The sequence below is a fragment of the Eublepharis macularius genome, chromosome 11, assembly GCF_028583425.1.
Source record: "Eublepharis macularius isolate TG4126 chromosome 11, MPM_Emac_v1.0, whole genome shotgun sequence".
Taxonomy (NCBI): domain Eukaryota; kingdom Metazoa; phylum Chordata; class Lepidosauria; order Squamata; family Eublepharidae; genus Eublepharis; species Eublepharis macularius.
This window is the reverse complement of record NC_072800.1, coordinates 15,072,001-15,077,757: the sequence shown is the minus strand read 5'-3', so window position 1 is coordinate 15,077,757 and position 5,757 is coordinate 15,072,001.

Below are 5,757 nucleotides of genomic sequence, written 5' to 3'. Positions count from 1 at the left end.
CCTCGGCAAAAATGGTCACATGGCTGGTGGCCCCGCGCCCTGATCTCCAGACAGAGGGGAGTTTAGATTGCCCTCCGCACCGCTCCAGCAGCACAGAGGGCAATCTAAACTCCTCTCTGTCTGGAGATCAGGGGGCAGGGCCACCAGCCATGTGACCATTTTCAAGAGGTGCCGGAACTCCATTCCACCACGTTCCAGCTGAAAAAAAAGCCCTGCCTGTATGTATGGTGAAAATTTTAAAAAGATCTGCATAATTTTGTTTCTCTGTTTCCGTTTCGGCTAGTTCTAGAGGAAAGGAGGCATAGCTCAGAACGTGAGCCATATGCTTTGCACACAGTTCAGGCCAAACATTTTTAATGAAAGAGATCTCCAATAGCAGGGCTGGGGAAGACCCCGGAGAACCCAGTTTCAAGAAGCTCTGGGCATCTTATTCAGCCCCCATGCTTATAAAACAACTTCAGTTACTACTGGAATTTCTTGTTACAAAGACATATAAAATCCCTTCCAAGTTCTAGTATTTTGACAGAACAAATCCCCTCTGTGATGTCACGGGCCAAATGGCCAACCATGACTATCGTCTGATTTGGCTCTTGACATCTTAGTGAGCGGCATAAGGGTACCTTTTGTTTCAGGGGCAATTATTTCATTGGGCCACTCATTTCTGGGAGCAGTTTGGTTCTTAACCCAACAGGTACAGTACTTCTGGATTTAGGGGATTCTATTACTCCTGATTTTGGAGCCAGTAAGATTTACAATACCGTGCAGAGTTGCTGCAGTCCAAGGCCTCTGAAATCAAGAGGCTCAAAGACAAAATCGTAGTTACGCTGGTGGTGGTGAAGGGTGCTGCCAAGTCATAGTTGACTTATGGTGACCCCTGGTGGGGCTTCAGCGGTTGTTGAGGGTAGGTACAACAAAATCCCCTCTGCAGAAAGGCTGTGTCTATGCCCTTTGGGAGAGGAAGAGTCTGCAGAGCACATGTTCTTCAGTTGCCCATTTTGTGGAGAGCTTCGTTTAAAAATTATTACCCCACTATTAGATAGGATTCTCAGTCATATAACTACAAATAAAGCAAAGCTTTATTTTATTTTATCTGGCTCTTATTTCATTTTATCTGGCTCTTAGCCGATAAAAATCACATGGCGAGTAGCCAGATTCTGTACATTATTTTTTAAACGGCGTGAAATGTATTTTAAAAGTTTTTAAAAAAGGATGGTTTTTCTTGTTATTGATAATTGGTTTGGTAACATAATTTTTGTATATTGGTCTTGGTACTGTAATAAAAATGATGATGATGATGATGATGATGACGACCCCTGGTGGGGTTTTCAAGGCAAGAGACTAAAAGAGGTGGTTTGCCATTGCCTGCCTCTGCAACCCTGGTCTTCGTTAGAGGTCTCCCATCCAATTACTAACCAAGGCAAACCCTGCTTAGCTTCTGAGATCTGACAAGATTGGGCTTGCCTGGGCTATACCATACCTATTTTTACATACCTGTTAACGGTATTCCTCCCAAGATTCCTGAGAATTTTAATTTGGTGAGTGCTGATCATGATAGACACTGATTATATGAAATCTTTTTAAAAACACATCAATTCTATATATGGGCATCACCATAGTTAGATTAGACTGCAAGGCAGATGGGAAGGTCTGTAGAAATATATTTAAACTGGTAAGTGTAGGTTTGTCTTAGGTGTTAGCTTTAAATTCTGGTAAAAAAATTTATGGTGGTGTAGCATAATGGCTAAGGATCTCCATCGTGGGATATGGAACCTATGTTTATTGAGATTTCTGATTTTATTGTGTCAACGTTTTTATCTTTTGTATCTTTATGTATTACTGTAACCTGCCCTGAGCCCGCTTGCGGGGAGGGCGGGCTAGAAATTGAATAAATAATTATTAGCAATGAGTCAGGAAGTCCTAATTCAAATTTCACCTCTGCCATAAACTCTCTAGATGGTCTTAGAAAAGCCACTCTCTCTATCGGTGTAGCATCAACCATGCACTTTACTTCTCACTGTTTTTACAACTTCAGTTATAAACAGCAAGCCTTCATCCCACGGGAAGAGAACCTAAAATTAATTATCATGTAACCAGTGCTTTTTTTCTAAAAAAAATGTTTCGGAGTACTCTCAGTTTGACTCAAGAAAATCACCATTTTATAGTTCAAATCGGAAAAAATAAATGCAGTCAATGGACAAAATTACCAAGAACATGCATTACCTTATATTACACAGCTCACAATAACTTCCAGATTGGCATGAGGTTGTGTTCACTAACATCTTCCCGATTCCTCACCGCCATCGGGAGTAGCAACAAGACTGACCAATCACTGTGTTAGATTCTAACTACCAGAGCTCCAGGTGGCTTAGAGAAGTATTGTTTGTATTTGTCTGCACCCTAACGATCACCGATTATGCCAGCGATCTCGGTGGCATGTTCGATGCTCAAAGACGTTTCATTTTTTGTAAGATGAACAGCGCCTCCTAGTGAGTTTAAATATAAATAAACATCTTTGTTGCCAACATACGCTACATAAAACTTAACAAATCACATAAATATCCATCATAATATGTTTGGAGTTGGTTTAGCGGGAATTCCAACATTTTAAATTTTTTACTTTCTCCTGTTAGATTCACAAAATGTTTAGGGGTACGCATACCCCTGCGTCACCCCAGAAAACACTGCATGTAACTGAACAACTGCTGCCAAAAACCGTGCACAACAGAGTTATAACTAGGGGTGTGCAAGGAAAAAACTTTCGGCTTTCTTGTTTCGGGATTACCCGAAACAAGATTCTCTACCGGCATTAGCCGAATGCCGAAACAAGAATCTCTTTCGGGATTCGGGATTCGGCATTATTTCGGCATTCTTTCGGGATTCTTTCGGGTTTTTTTGCTGGGAAAATGCCTCCGTCTTTCAGGACGCCTGGAGGAGGCATTTTCCCACCAAATAAGCCCAAAATTGGTGGGGACCTTCCTCTAACCCTTCTCTAACACCCACCCAAGTTTCAGACAGATTGGACTTTGGGGGGCCATGTTATGGCCCCCCAAAGCAGGTCCCCCCATCCTCCCATAAAGGAGCATCTTCTTCATTATTTCCTATGGGGAAAAAATGAAGAAGCAGGCTTCCTTTGCCAGGGGTGGCATTTTGCATGCAAAATGCCCCCCAGCCCTCAGGGGCCCTTCTCCCACCCCTCCTCCCACCCCCCACCAAGGCTCAGCCTGCTCCCACTTGGGGGGGCCATTTCATGGCCTCCCCAAGTAGGTGCTCTAATCTCTACCACTGACAGCTGGGGGAGGCTTGTGTTGCCAGGGGTGGCATTTTGCATGCAAAATGCCCCCCAACCCTCTGGGGCCCTTCTCCCACCCCTCCTCCCACCCCCCACCAAGGCTCAGCCTGCTCCCACTTGGGGGGGCCATTTCATGGCCTCCCCAAGTAGGTGCTCTCAGCCCCTAAAGTCCACCCTTCACAGCCCCACACAAACCCAATTCCCCCCCAGCTGCCACACACAGACCCAAATCCCCCCAGTAGCCCCTCACAGACCCAAATCAACCCCCACCTGCCCCACACCCACCATAACCCCAGGAACAGGCTGGCCTGCCCTCCCCTTTTGGGAACCCCTAAACTCTCTTTCCCAGGGCAGTTCTGCACAGACAAGGGGTGCCACAATGGTGGCAGTGCCAAATCGTCCCTGGGAAAGAGCACCTGCCCTGGCACACAGACAACCACCCCCCTGACCCCCCCACCACCCGCAGAGAAGGCTGGCCAGCCTGCCCCATTGTTCCCTATGCTGGGAACCAACCTCCCATCAAAGAAGGGAACACAGACACACAATCATTAAGTTTAAAAAACCTTTATTTTCTCATTTTCAAATTACAAGTGGTCAACAAATCACAACATATTACACTTATTGTCCCTCATAGCACAACACAACACAATTAACTACACATCAGAGAATCTTAAACACAATTTTTCTTTTGAAATGGACAAACAGTAAAGTTTTGAACATTACAACAGGTCACATAGTGAGCGGGCACAACAGGGCATGGAAACAGAAGATGATCATAATAACTACCAGCCTAATACAACTCTCCCTCCATAACATGACTTAATGGGGGGGAACCACTGCATCAAAATCCCCCCCCCAACCCTCTGGGGCCCTTCTCCCACCCTTCCTCCCATCCCCCCACCAAGGCTCAGCCTGCTCCCACTTGGGGGGGCCATTTCATGGCCTCCCCAAGTGGGTGCTCTGCTCTCATCTCTACCACTGACAGCTGGGAGAGGCTTGTCTTGCCAGGGGTGGCATTTTGCATGCCAAATGCCACCCTCACCCTCAGGGGCCCTTCTCCCACCCTTCCCCCCACCCCCCACCACATGCATTCCTTGACAATCAAGAAATCTGGAGTTAAATATAATGTGCATGTAAGTCCCTCAAAGACAGAAGCAATATGACCCATTTGATTTCCACAACCTCAGACACAATTAGGGATCCGTTTCCCCTTGGTGGGGGATCCCCCACTCTCACCTATCACCCCGAAGGGGGAAAGTCAGTGAATGAGCCTTCAAGGTACGCTCCAGGGGCTGCTGCCGTGATGTCACTGATGTCATCTGGCTGCCCTGAGAGTATGCCTGTGCTTTGCAGTGGGCTGATTTGGGCCCTGCAGGCCAAAGCAGGATCCCTTGTGGCCCAAATCTGCCTGCTGTGAATTGTGCGTGCTCCCCAGCCTTGTGTGATGATCACATCACTTCCTAGAACAGACATCATCATGCCAGAGCATTGCCATTAAATGATCATGCGTGTGTGAACAGACCCTAAGTATCCTGTAGGCTTCAGTGATGGTATAGTAATGTTTTCACTCACATTATAGAGAGAGAGAGAGACAGAGAAGGGGGGGAGGCACTGAAACTAGATTATTTCTTCTATTTTACTGTCCCCTTCCAAAGCCAGGGTGGCATTGGCACAAAGCCCCCCTCCCCCCGGCCAGAGCCTTAGTACCAGTATGCATTGACAGGCCCATGCATCATAGTCCTTTTTGAGACCCAGCCAAGTTGTGTGCCTTTTGGAGAAAAATGTTCAAGTTGCTGGTGGGGGTATGAACAATTTTTAGATATCCACTGTAGTGCAATGGCTAGAGAGTTGGTCTAGAATCTGGCAGACTCTGATTCTGTGCCTTGTAGGCTTGATGGATGTTCTTGGCTCAGCCTAAGTAAACAATTGTGTTGTGTTTTCCAGAGGCAGTCTAGGTGATTTTGGGGCCCTGGACAAATGTTCTTGACGGGGCCCCAGAACCAGTGCCGCCCCACCACTGGCTCCTTGCCAAGGCCAAGCAATTTGGTAACCTAGGCCCCAGATAGAGTGGGCAGGAGTGCGTTGTTTCCTTCCTCCCCCCCCCTCCACCCCCTCATACAACTAAGAAGGCCATCGGTGGAGTCACTCCAATGTGAGGCATGGAGCAGCTGTCTATTGTTAGCCTGGTTGTGATGAGGGTGAAACAAATCAAGGGAGAACAGCAATGTGTAAACCACTCTAGGTTCCCATGGGGGAGAAAACCGGGGCATAAGATAAACCTTTAATTTGGTGGGGAGGGGGTATATACATTTTATGTGTATGTGTCTGTATGTTTTATGCATTCAAATCACTTGTGGTGTACTTTAGAATTATATTGAGCTCCACAGTATCCCAAAAACCTTGTCCATGTATTGCAAACCGAAGTCAATCTACCACATCTAGGGTATTCTTCTTTTCCCTACTGCCTT